At 46.7% G+C, this 13708-nt stretch overlaps 1 non-coding gene across 1 annotated transcript; it reads left to right on the forward strand.

The window, feature by feature from the left end:
* Positions 1-6614: 6614 nt before the first annotated feature.
* On the forward strand, positions 6615-6752 carry LOC119926362. The gene has a single exon (XR_005450245.1). It is a non-coding gene; the product is annotated as a small nucleolar RNA SNORA7 (small nucleolar RNA).
* Positions 6753-13708: the final 6956 nt, after the last annotated feature.

Genomic DNA, 13708 nt, shown 5'->3' on the forward strand with positions numbered 1-13708 from the left:
ATGGCGTGAATCAATTACTTTGAAATGAACTGATCTTTTGGAATGAGGGTCTCCATCCTGTCACCAGTGAAAAAAACTGGGGAAAACCCCAGGGCCATGAAGAAAGCCTCTTTCTCCTTCTTTACAGGATATTTCCCTGCAGCTTCTGGGACTGGCTCTCCTATTAATCCCTACATGATCTTTTGACTCCAATAGCCCTGGGAGCTCAGGGCTTTATTTCAGTAATCTCCAGAGAAAGGGAGTTCATGCACTTTGGAAAGTTTATAGCCATGAGGGACTTGGGACTTAGAGATGGCAGAGGGGTCAGGCTGGGGATCATTGGAATTTTCCCAGACGGGAATTGTTTTCCTGCAGATCCTCTGAGTGTTGACCCACAAAGCTCCTTGCCGATCAACTGTGTGCCACATACCTGCCTCCCCTTCCCCTGGTTCCGGCGCAGTTCCAGGGAAGGGGAATCCAGTTCAATGAAAGTCAAAGAAAGACTGAACAGAGAAGAATTAGGAGAAAAATCAAGAACTGAGGCCAAAGTTTTCATTCATTCATTCAATCATACTTATTGAGTGCTTACTGTGTACAGAGCACTGTACTAAGCACTGGAAAGTACAATACAGCAATAGAGACAATCCCTGCCCACAGTGGGCTCACAACCTAGAGCAGGGAAAGCAGGCATCAGTACAAGTAGACAGGCATCAATATAACTAAATAGAATTATAGATATATGCATATATATATAAGTACTGTGGGGCAGGGAGAATGGGGAGTGAGTCATGGTGAAGCGGAAGGGGAGCTGAGGAAAAGCGGGGCTTAGTCTGGGAAGGCCTCTTGAAGGAGGTGTGCCTTCAGTAGGGCTTTGAAAGGGGGAAAGTAGTAAAGTCTGAAGTGAAATGGGTCTGAGAAGAAGTCCAGTCTATTGTAAGGGTGCAGAGAAAGGACACATATAGCACAGACAGAAGAAAATCCAGGGAATGTACCAGTTTGTGCATAGAAAACTTACAGACAACCAAAGATTTTCATCAGCATTTCAGAGCGTAATTATGTGACTGAATCTGCTCTGCTGTCCTACTGTGCATGGATGGGTAAAGAAGTGGAAAACAGAGCCCAAAAAGCCAGCATGGCCTTCAGGAAGCTGTAGATTGTGGTGACGGGGGACAGTAAATCCTCAGTGGCCTAATGAATAGAGCATGGGCCTGGGAGTCGGGGGACCGGAGTTCTAATTTCAGCGCTGCCACTTTTTTTATGGTATTTGTTAAGTGCTTACTATATGCCAGGCACTGTAGTAAGCTCTGGGGAAGATTCAAGCTAATCAGGTCGGTCACAGTCCCTGTCCCACGTAGGGCTCACGGTCTTAATCACCATTTTACAGATGAGGTAACTGAGGCCCAGAGAAGTGAAGTGACTTACCCAAGGTCACATAGCAGAGAAGGGATGAAGCTGGGATTAAAGCCCACTATCCACTAGGCCATGCTGCTTCTCGCTGCAAGGTGACTTTGAACAAGCTACTTCATTTCTCTGTGCCTCGGTTTCCTCGTCTGTAGAAACCCATTCTCCCTTCCACTTAGATTAATATAGGTTTCTCTTGTTTGCATATTCCTGTGTACCTTTTATAGGATTTTATGCTTCAGTCTCTTGTGTTTTTTGATCAGGGTCGAGCAAGCACCTACTACATGCAGAGCATCTGCAAGACTTCTGAGAATAAATGAGAAAAGCAGAAAACAGAATCCCCTCATTCGAGGGGCATTCAGTCTAAGGAAGACTCTGAAACTGACAACTTCCCTATAGCAGCATTAAAGCAGCATGGCCTAGTGGATAGAGCACTGGCCTGGGAGTCAGAAGGACCTGGGATCTAATCCAGGACCCCCCAACTTGTCTGCTGTGTGACCTTGGGCAAGTCACTTAACTTCTGTGCCTCGGTTCCCTCATCTGTAAAATGGGGACTAAGACTGTGAGCTCCTTGTAGGACAGGGACTGTGTCCATCCTGATTACCTTGTATCTAGCCCAGTGTTTAGTACATTGCCTGGCTCTTAGTGGGTACTTAACAAGTGCCACAATTGTTATTACTAACCATTAGCAGCGTGGCTCAGTGGAAAGAGCACAGGTTTGGGAGCCAGAGGTCATGGGTTCTAATCCCAGCTCCGCCACATGTCTGCTGTGTGACCTTGGGCAAGTCATTCAACTTCTCTGAGCCTCAGTTACCTCATCTGTAAAATGGGGATTAAGACTGTGAGCCCACTGAGGGTCAACCTGATCACCTTGTATCCCCCCAGTGCTTAGAACAGTGCCTTGCACGTAGTAAGTGCGTAACAAATGCCATTATTATTATTATTACTATTATTAGTTATGGAACAATGGCTAGTATTGTTCTGTATGTTTGTCTGTGTCTGACCTGGCTTCCCAGTTAGGCTGTAAGCTCTATAAGAGCTAGGACCATGCCTGGGTCTTCCTTCATGAACTTTCCGGGGCCCCAATATGAGGCTCTGCCCTCCTCCCCCATGGCGGGATGCTTAATGCCCACCGAAGACTGTTGTGACAGCTCCAAGGGGCTTTACCCAAGCGTAGAGGACATGACCTCAGTTCTCTGGCTGGATTCCAAATAGAGCAACTGCATTCTGTCCTTATCCCCAACAGTTTCACTGAGATAAGGGATTTTTTTTTTCATTTGTTCTCTGCATCTGTTGGGGCTGGGATCAGGCATTTGGGACTTACTGCCCTGAGTCTCCTACTCCAACCCAGCCCGCAGACTTTGCTCCTCTAATGCCAACCTTCTCACTTTGCCTCAATCTTGCATATCTCACCTCCGACCCCTCGACCGTGTCCTCCCTCTGACCCATAGCGGCCTCCCTCCTCAAATCTGGTGGACAATTGCTCACCCCCCTTTCGAAGACTTATTGAAGGCACATAATAATAATAATAATAATAATAATAATGGCATTTATTAAGCACTTACTATGTGCTTACTAAGCGCTGGGGAGGATACAAGGTGATCAGATTGTCCCAAGTGGGGCTCACAGTCTTCATCCCCATTTTACAGATGAGGTAACTGAGGTGAAGAGAAGTGAAGTGACTTGCCCAAAGTCACACAGCTGACAATTGGCAGAGCTGGGATTTGAACCCATGACCTCTGACTCCCAAGCCCGTGCTCTTTCCACTAAGCCACGCTGCTTCTCTCCACCAAGAGGTCTGCCCTGACTAAACCCCCCTTTTCTCTTCTCCCACTCTCTTCTGCGTGGCCCTGACTTGCTCCCTTTTTCAGTCATCATCAATCGTATTTATTGAGCACTTACTGTGTGCAGAGTCCCACAACACTCATGTACATATCTGTCATTTATTTATTTATATTCATTGTCTCCCCCTCTAGACTGTAAGTTTGTTGTGGGCAGAGAAAGTGCCTGTTTATTGTTATACTGTCCTCTCCCAGGCACTTAGTACAGTACTCGGCATGCAGTACACGCTCAATAAATGAGGTTGAATGAATTGAATGAATGAATGCCCTAGGCGTCCATGGGGTGTTTTAGTGGAGGGGGACAGTGCTCGGGTGAGTGGAAGTTTGGGCTGCTTCTGCCCATCCCCACCCTCCAGCCCCAACTGCTGATACTTTCTGGCTCCCAGGATCCTCCGCTTCTCAGCAATTCTTCTAAGATGCTGCTTCCCAGTGGCACCTGACCTCTTCATCCTGGGGGCCTGGAGGGGGTTCGTGGGGGCTGGGGAGAATCTAGACCTCCTGGTACCTCAGCAGAAATGAGCTCCCCAAGGTTGCATCCCCATACCTACCTTGAGTGCTCAGTACAGAGAAGAAGAGAAGCAGCATGGCCTAGTGGGTGCAGCACGGACTTGGGAGTCAGGAGGACCTGGGATCTAATCCAGGCTCTGCCACTTGTCTGCTGTGTGACCTTAGGCAAGTTGCTTAACTTTTCTGTGCCTCTGCTAAGCCTGTGAACTCCGTGGCTCAATGGAAAGAGCACGGCTTTGGAGTTGGAGTTGGAGGTCATAGGTTCAAATCCCGGCTCCGCCAATTGTCAGCTGTGTGACTTTGGGCAAGTCACTCAACTTCTATGTGCCTCAGTTACCTCATCTGTAAAATGGGGATTAAGATTGTGAGCCCTCCGTGGGACACACCTTGTAACCTCCCCAGTGCTTAGAATAGTGCTTTGCACACACTAAGTGCTTAACAAATGCCACTATTGTTATTATTATTATATGGGACATGGACTATGTCCAACCTGATTAGCTTGTATCTACCTTAACATTCATTCATTCAATTGTATTGAGCACTTATGTTGTGTGCAGAGCACTGTACTAAGCACTTGGGAGAGTACAGTATAACAATAAATAGACACATTCCCTGCCCATGACAAGCTGATGGCATTTAGAACAGTTCCTGGCACATAATAAGTGCTTAACAAATATCATTTAAAAAGTACAGTTTTCTGCACACAGTAAGTGCTCAATAAATACCATTGATTTATTAATTACCTTCTCCTCCCCAGTGGGGGAGAAGGCACATTTTTCTGCCCCAGGGGGCACTGTCAATTCACATCTATTCCCCCCACCCATATAATACATTCACCGTGAGGATTTGGTGGAGGACAAGGAATTGGACTTTTTACTTCTCAAGAGCCCGCACCCAGGAAGTAATAATAATTGTGGTATGTGCTAAGTGCTTACCACGTGCCAAGCTATGCAGTAAGCACTGGGGTAGATAAAAGATAAATAGCCCCTGTTCCGCATGGGGCCCACCATCTAAGGCAGAGGGAGAACAAGTATTGAATCTTCATATTATAGATGAGGGAAAATGCCCAAGATCACCCAGTAGGCAAGTGGAAGAGCCAGGATTAGAACTCAGGTCCTCTGACTCCCAGGCCCTTGCTCTTTCCATCAAGCCATAGTGCTTCTTAACAAATGCTGTAGGTGAAATGGTGATGAATGCAACCCAAATAGCTATCGGCCTGGTGGGCAGAATTTCCTAGCCCTCTGTGAGAAATTCATCCAACTTCTTCCAAGCTGTGGACAGAGAGCTCATGCTTGTTTAGTCACTGAACACCTCTTGCTTCCACCAACATCATTATGATTGTGTGTGTATGTGTGTGTGTGTATATACAGTATTTAAGAGCCTACTATATGCTGAGCACTATACTAAGCACAGGAGTAGAAATAGGATACTCAGGTCAGGCAAAGTTCCTGTCCCACATGGGGCTCACATCCTGTAGTTGAAGACAAACACTCCCAACTCACTAATGTCTCATACCAGGAAGGACCTTCCTCTAGATGCTAAGCTTATCTCTAGACTGTAAGGTCAATGTCGTCAGGGGATGTGTCTACCAACTCTTTTTTGTGCTCTCCCAAGCACTTAGTACAGTGCTCTGCACACAGTAAGCGCTCAATAAATATGATTGATTGAATTTCACATTCTTTTTCTATTTTCCTGAGGATAGAAGATAGGTGGTCCTATGCAGAGCTGGGTGGATGCCCCGATGGTGTTCCTCTCCTTCTAAATTTCCAGGCATTCTTTCAGTCCCCCTGAAGGGGCCTATCTTGTGAAAGAACAGCAGTCCTGAGGGAACTAAGAACTCTGAAGGGGCTCCTTGTCGTTTGTCTCCGGGATTGGTTGGTGATGTTTCCACAGGTGGCAGCAAACCAGCCTCCACTTGGACTTTTGCCAGAAAACCTAGATCAAACGATAACTCTGCCACTGTGATTCACCGGGTAGTCTGGAACAGGAAGGCAGGAAGTTCATCTGGGCACCATCTAAGTTTCAGGAGGGTCTGTGTGTCTAATGGGCAGGTGGGCCCAAGCCAGGAATTGGTGGAGCTCTGTCATGAATGCCATTGGTCAGTGATAGTTCTCCCTGGTCCTGGGTTCAGCGTGGCTCAGTGGAAAGAGCCCGGGCTATGGAGTCAGAGGTCATGGGCTCAAATCCCGGCGCCGCCAATTGTCAGCTGTGTGACTTTGGGCAAGTCACTTTACTTCTCTGTGCCTCAGTTACCTCATCTGTAAAATGGGGATTAAGACTGTAAGCCCACCCATGGGACAATCTGATCACCTTGTAACCTCTCAGCTCTTAGAACAGTGCTTTGCACATAGTAAGTGCTTAATAAATGCCATTATTATTATTATTATTATTAATCTGAGTTCCTCCAGTTTTCTGCTGCGTGACCTTGGGCAAGCACTTAGCTTCTCTATGCCTGTTATCTCATCAGTAAAATGGGGATTAAGGCTATGAGCCCCCGTGTGGGACTGTGTCCAACCTGCTTAGCTTGTATTTACCCCAGCACTTAGAACAGTGTCTGGCACATAGTAAGAGCTCAACAAATATTACAATTCATTAATCACACTGTGTCACAAGGCTTCTTGTGGGTGCCTGAATAATGGTAAGCAATAGACAAGCCCTCCCCTTTCCTCTATCCTCCTCTCAGGAATCTGGAGAGAGAAATTTAGGAGGCATGTGACCTCCAGGATTGTAAATTAGGGGATTTCTGCATTTTCTGCCCCTTTTCTAAGTTGAGACTTAAAGGTTAACAGATGTTTGGAAATGTCAAACCCCTAATGTGAAAGAATCAGTTGAACAATCCACCAGTGGTATTTGAGTGTTTATTTGGGGGACAGCACTGCAGTAAGCACTCTCTTAGGACCACACCTGGAGAGTTTCCAGGAGTCTACCAGTCTTGACTATGGGAGGCAGAGTCTAGCAGAGGCATTCCCATTCCATTCCTAACTTGGGGAGAGGCTAGTGAGTGGAAGGCAGTCTGCAACAAGTCAAAACTCAGCTGTGCTGGGCAGCAGCAGCACGGGAGAGAGTCGAAAGTAGAGACTCAAGTTTACTGTGAGGAAGAAGGCAATGGTAAACCACTTCTGGATTTTTACCAAAAAAATACTCTATGGATACATTAGCAGAACAATTGCAGATGGAGGTGGGGCATTCTGAGAGAGATGTGTCCCTGGTGTCGCTATGGGTTGGAGATGACTCGACAGCATAAGGCGAGACCTTGAGGAGATGAGGATGGGGTGAATACCAAAGAGCTTAGGGGTGGGATTGAGTGCATTGGTGTGGCAGTCAGGAGAGAAATAAGGTGGGAGGGTGGGCGCTTAGTCAGAGAAGGCTTTCTGTAGGAGATATGATTTCAGTAGGGCTTTGAAGAGGGGAGACTGCTGGTCTGTAGGATATATTAAAAGGATGGGGTCCCAGGCAAGAGGTCAATAGCAGGTGAGGTAAGAGTTGGGTAAGTGAAGAAGTTTGTTTTGGAGGAACAAAGTGTACGGGCCGACTTGCAGTGGGAGAGGGGTAAGGATAAGTAAACAGGAGAGAGCTGTCTGAGTGCCTTGAATCCAATTAGTGAGGAGTTTCTGGTTGATGCAGTGGTGGATGGGGAACCACTGGAGTCGACTGAGGAGTAGGGAGATGTGCACAGAAAAAGTTTTTAGAAAAATGATGAAGGCAACAGATCACAGTAAGTCCTGGAGAGGGAAGAGACTGGAGGCAGAAAGGTCAACAAGTTGAGAGGAGGTAGGACAAGTGCTTCTTTTAAAAATTTTATGGTATTTTTTTTAAGCACTTACTCTGGGCCAGGAACTGTATGACCTGCTGGGGTAGGTACAAACTAATCAGGCTGGAAACAATCCTTGTCCCTCATGAGACTCACAGCCTTAATCCCCAATTTATTGGTGAGGTAACTGAGCCACAGAGAAGTTAAGTGGTTTGCCCAAGGATACACAGCAGACAAGTGGCAGGCCTGGGATTAGAACTCAGGTTCTCTTGACTTCCAGGCCCATGCTTTTCCCACTAGGTCATGCTGCTTCTCAGGGCTCGATCTAAGGTGGTTGCCGTTCGGATATTGAGGAAGGAGAAGATCCAGCAGCTCTGGATCCCAAAGCTAAATTATCCAACCCAATTCACTGACCAATCGATGATCTTCATTGAGCAAATCTAAGAAGCCCCTTCCGGCTCACAGAGAGATTCACCAGCCTTCCTCTCCCACCCTCTAACTGTGGGGGTCCTTCAAGGCTCAGTTCTAAGACTCCTTCCAATCTTTCAGTCTACACCCACTTTCTGAGGGAGCTGATCTGCTCTCATAACTTCAGTTATCACCTCTACAAGGGTGACAATCAATTGATTGATCGTATTTATTGAGCACTTATTATGTGCAGAGCATGGTACTAAGTGCTTGGGAGAGTATAATATAACAATACAACACATTCCCTGCCCACAACGAGCTTACAGTCTAAAGGAGAAACAGACATTAACATAAATAAATAAATTACAGATTTGTACACAAGCAGAACCCCTTGATCTTTGGCTTTAGGCACTTAGCTCTCTCCCTCTTCCTTATCCACTCCCTTCTGTGACTACAGACCAACTCGCACTCTTCATTCTCTCAAGCTAACTTACTTGCTGTGCCACCCTTATCTCTCTCACCTTTGACCTTTAACCTTTTGCTCCTGCCCTTTCCCTCACCTGAAAATCCTTCCCTTTAACTTAACTTCTCTGGGCCTCAGGTACCTCACCTTTAAAATGGGGATTAAGACTGTGAATCCCAAGTAAGTCAAATAAACAAAGTGGACAATGTCCCATGTGGGACAATGGACAACCTGATTAACTTGTATCTACCCCAGCACTTAGTACAGTGCCTAGCACAGAGTAAGCATTTAACAAATACCATAAAAAAATCTGCTAGACACCGAAGTCCTTCTAAAATCATAGCTCCTTCAGTAAGCCTTCCCCAGTTAATTTCAGCCCTTCTGTAGCAGCACTTGGGTACTTACAACCACAGGGATCACTTCTGTGTATTTGACTTAAACAGCCTACTATTTATTTAAGTACCAACTGAAATACCTATCTACCTCTCTTTTGTCCTATCTGTAAATTATTTCAGACTCTGTATCCTCCTCTGGATTGAAAGAGAGGAAGGGGCAGAGCTGGAAAATCTTTGGGAAAAAGAATGGGCAGGATGTGGCATTTGACTGGACGTGAAAGGTGACTGAGAGCTAGGGGTTGATGGCAAGGCTATAGGGTTTGTGGACAAGGTGCATGGTGTGTTATTGATGGAGACTGTGCACTTGGGAACAGGGGAGGGTTCATGAGAGTCAGGGAGCAAGGGACTGAGCAGTACACGTTGTTGGTCAGATTAATTGGCGTGAATTAGCTGACTGGGAGTGGGTGCAGTCAACCTCAGCACTGCTCCACCCACAGTGGAAAAATCCAGGACTTCTCCTTGACATCCTAGCCAAGAAGGGAAAGAAGAAAGGCCGGGATCCCACAGACAAAGCAGGAGGGGAACTCGGCCCCCAAATGTTCCTCTTGGGGCTCTGAATGGGACTCCTCCCCCAGTCTCCTGACGCAGGCTGCTTTTCAACAGCACGGAGTCCGGGGAAAGGCTGACTGACTGCCCAAGATGAGTAAGAGAAGGAATGGAAATGAGCCGAAAGAGACACGAAAGGTGGAGGCGTGAGGAGAAATGCCCAAGAGCACAAGGAACTGAACGGCCCAGAGCAGAGACTAGGAAATGATTAAACACAAAGAGAAGTGCTACCCTGTGACCTCTTTTATGGAACATTGTATACCAAACCGTTACCTGAAAATGGGGTTATAAATCTGTCTGAGCTGGGGACAAACTTTTAGGAAGTTCTTGTCATTAATCTAGGCCTGGAACCACTGGGTTTTGTTTTCTCACATTTTAGTCTCAAAGCCCTGGACATGGAAAATTACTCGTCCAATACATGTCTAAAGATCCTATCAGGAATAGGATTGGAATGGGCAGGACCTCTTGTCTTCCATGGAAAAACCCACGGCTCTGAAATCTCCAAGGAGGAAATGGAGAGTGCGGTCTGGGTATCAGATCTGCTGTGTGTACTTTTCCTCCTGCAGACACCTATTGAATCTGCCCCAGGGGACGTCATTTTAGAGGGTCCCAAACTGGGGTCGGGAGGAATGAGGAGAGTCACTTGATCCATCGGTCGTATTTGTTGAGCATCTACCAACTCTATTATATTCCACAAGACAAGTTTTAGGTGTTCATCTGTATTGCGGACTAAATATATTTGTGGTGACTCCTTAGTTATCTGTGGTAGTATCTTCCAATTTTTCTAGACTGTAACCTTCTTGTGAGCTGGGATCGTGTCTACCAATTCTGTTGTATTGTATTCTCCCAAGTGTTTTGTACAGTGCTTTGCACACACTAAGCACTTAGTAAATGCAAGTGATTGATTTTCTAGTAAAGAAGCTCCTCCTTCTGCCTAAAACTAAATCTTCTAGATCAGTTTTGGTCCATTCAGCCCTTTGCTCTGCTTTCAGTGGAGTGAGAGGATAAGTGCTCATTTGGAATTCATCTGGCCACTCAACCTGAAACAACCAACCCTCTCATCTGAGAGGGGAATTTTTTTTAATGGTATTTGTTAAGTGGTTACTATGTGCCAGGTGCTGTACTAAGTGTTGGGGTAGATACAAGCTAATCGAGTTGGACACAGTACATGGCCCACATAGGCCTCACAGTCTTAATCCCCATTTTACAGATGAGTTAACTGGGGCACAGAGAAGTTAAATGACTTGCCCAGGATCACACAGCAGACAAGTGGCAGAGCCAGGATCAGAACCCAGGTCCTTCTGACTCCCAGGTGGGTGCTCTATCCACTAGGCCATGTTGCTTTCAACATGTCCTGAAGTCTTGAAATACCTCAGTCTTGGCCCCCTGGTGAAGGGCTCTTACCCACCATGTTTGGTTTACAGCTGGCACACAATAAATCCTGAGGACTGGACCTGCTTATATGAAATTAGAAGCAAGATTTCAGTCATTCAGTCAATCATTTTTACTGGGTGCTTACTGTGTGCAGAGCACTCACCTAAGTGCTTGGAAAGTACAAAACAACAATAAAAAGAGACAATCCCTGCCCACAGTGGGCTCACAGTCTAGAGGGGTGGAGACAGGCAGCAGTACAAGTAATCAGGCATCACTATAAATAGAATTATAGATATGTACATATATACATAAGTGCTGTGGGGTGGGGAGGAGGCGGGGAGAGCAAAGGGAGCTACTTGAGGTGACACAGAAGGGAGGGGGAGCTGAGGAAAGGGGGACTTAGTCTGGGAAGACCTCTTGGAGGAGGTGTATCTTCATTAAGGCTTTGAAGGGGGGTAGAGTGATTGTTTGGCGGATTTGAAGAGGGAGGACGTTTCAGGCCAGAGGTAGGATGTCAATGGCGAGACAGGCAAGATCGAGGCACAGTGAGAAGGTTAGCGGCCAAGGAGCAGAGTGTGCAGGCTGGGATGTTGGAGAGAAGGGAGGTAAGGTAAGAAGGGGCAAGGTGATGGAGAGCTTTAAAGCCAATACTAAGGAGTTTTTTGTTTGATACGGAGGTTGATAGGCAACCAGTGGAGATTTTTAGGAGGGGGGGTGACATGCCCTGAACATTTCTGTAGAAAGATAATCCAGGCAGCAGAGTGAAGTATGGACTGAAGTGGGGAGAGGCAGGAGGTTGCGAGGTCAGAAAGGAGGCTGATGCAGTAGTCCAGTCGGGATAGGATGAGAGATTGTACTAATGTGGTAGCGGTTTGGATGGAGAGGAAAGGGCAGATCTTGGCGATGTTGTGAAGCTGAGATCGGCAGGTTTTGGTGGCAGATTGGATATGTGGCATGAATGAGAGAGCGGAGTCAAGGATGACACCATGGTTATGGATTTGTGATACGGGAAGGATGGTTGTGCCTTCCACAGTGATGGGAAAGTTCAGGAGAGGACAGGGTTTGGGAGGGAAGATGAGGAGATCTGTCTTGAGCATATTAAGTTTGAGGTGGTGGGAGGACATCCAAGTAGAGATATCCTGAAGACAGGAGGCGATGTGAACCTGGAGGGAGGGAGAGAGAACAGGGAAGGAGCTGCAGATTTGGGTGTCATCCACCTAGAGTTGATAGTTGAATCCATGGGAGCGAAAGAGTTCTCCAAGGGAGTTAGTGTAGATGGAAGGGACCATGAACTGAATCTTGAGGGACCTCTACATTTAGGGGATGGGAGCAGGAGGAGTCCACAAAGGAGACTAAGTATGAATGGCCAGAGAGATGAGGGGAACAAGGAGAGGATGGAGTCTGTGAAGCCAAGGTTGGATAGCGTGTTGAAGAGAAGGGGGTGGTCCAAAGAGAAGGGGGTGGTCCACAGTGTCGAAGGCAGCTGAGAGGTCGAGGAGGATTAGGATGGAGTAGGAGCTGTTGGATTTGGCAAGAAGGAGATCATCAGTGACCTTTCATTGGAATGGAGGGGATGGGAGCCAGATTGGAGGGGGTCCAGGAGAGTGGGAGGAGAGGAATTTGAGGCAGCAAGTGTAGACAACTTACTCAAGGTGTTGGGAGAAGAAAGGTAGGAGGGCAATGGGGTGAAAACTGGAGGGGGCTGTGGGGTGAAGAGAGGGGTTTTTTTAGGATGGGGGTGATGTGGGTATGTTTGAAGGTGGTGGGTAAGAAGCCATTGGACAGTGAGCAGTTGAAGATGGTAGTTAAGGAGGGAAGGAGAGAAGGGGAGAGAGCTTTTATAAGGTGTGAAGGAATGGGGCCTGATGTGCACATGGAGGGGGTGGCACTTGAGAGGAGACAGGGGATCTCCTCTGGATTTACTGGTGGGAAGGATGGGAAAGTTGATAAGGGGGTCGAGAGGAGGGGGAATTGTGGAGGGGGAGGGGTGATTTGGGGGAGCTTACACCTGATGGTGTTACTTTTCTTAATGAAGTAAATGGCCAGATCATTTAGGGTGAGGGATCGGGGAGGGAGGTGGGAAAGACAGGGGACCTGAGGAGGGAATTAAAACTGTGTCCATAAAGGAAGAGAAATAGTTTTGCCAGGCAGAGGAGAGGGCAGATTTAAGGCAAAAAAGGACAAGCTGGAAGTGGACAAGGTCGGCCTGAAGTTTAGATTTGCACCAGCAGCGTTCAGCTGCTTGAGGGGGAGAGCAAAGGAGGCGGACCGTGCAGGTGATCTAGGGCTGTGGGTTTGTGGTGCGAGAGTGACAAAGGGATGGTCATATTACAGAATTCTAGTGACTGCAAAGTGCTTTGAATTCACTGGTTTCAAGAGTCTAATGCCAATCTACTCACTCTACCTTGATCTCTTCCATCTCACCACCAACCTTCTCCCCGGCCTTTGGCCTGGGACACTTTCCCTCTTTACATCTGACAGACAATTTCTCTCTTCTCTTTCAAAGCCTTATTGAAGACACATCTTCTCCAAGAGGCCTTCCCTGACTAAGCCTTCATCTCTTCTTTTCCCACTCCCTTCTGCCTCACCCTGATTTGCTTCTTTTAGTCATCCCTCCCTCTGCCCCACAGCATTTATTCACATATCCATAATTTATTTATACTAATGTCCACCTCCCCCTCTAGACTGTGAGCTCATTGTGGGCAGAGAATGTGTCTACTGACTGGTTTATATTATACTCTTACAAGCATTTAGTACAGTGCTCTGAATGTGGTAAAAGCTCGAATGTGATTGATTGATTAAATTATTACCATTGTGGAATTAGGAAATGATATTCCTGCTAAAGGGGTTGCCTAACTTCATTGAAAAAGTTACCAGGTGTTGTTAATTAAAGAATCAATCACCACAGTTCTCTAAATGCAAAAGACCATCTTAGTGGTGAAGAGGGGAGAAATGATATCTTGGGCCTAAAAGGAAATCCAGAACACTTCAGAAGCCACTTACAAGTTCACAGTGTACTAATAAAGGAAAAAAAAAACTGTCT

Source organism: Tachyglossus aculeatus, chromosome 3 (assembly GCF_015852505.1).
Source record: "Tachyglossus aculeatus isolate mTacAcu1 chromosome 3, mTacAcu1.pri, whole genome shotgun sequence".
NCBI classification, from domain to species: Eukaryota; Metazoa; Chordata; class Mammalia; order Monotremata; family Tachyglossidae; genus Tachyglossus; species Tachyglossus aculeatus.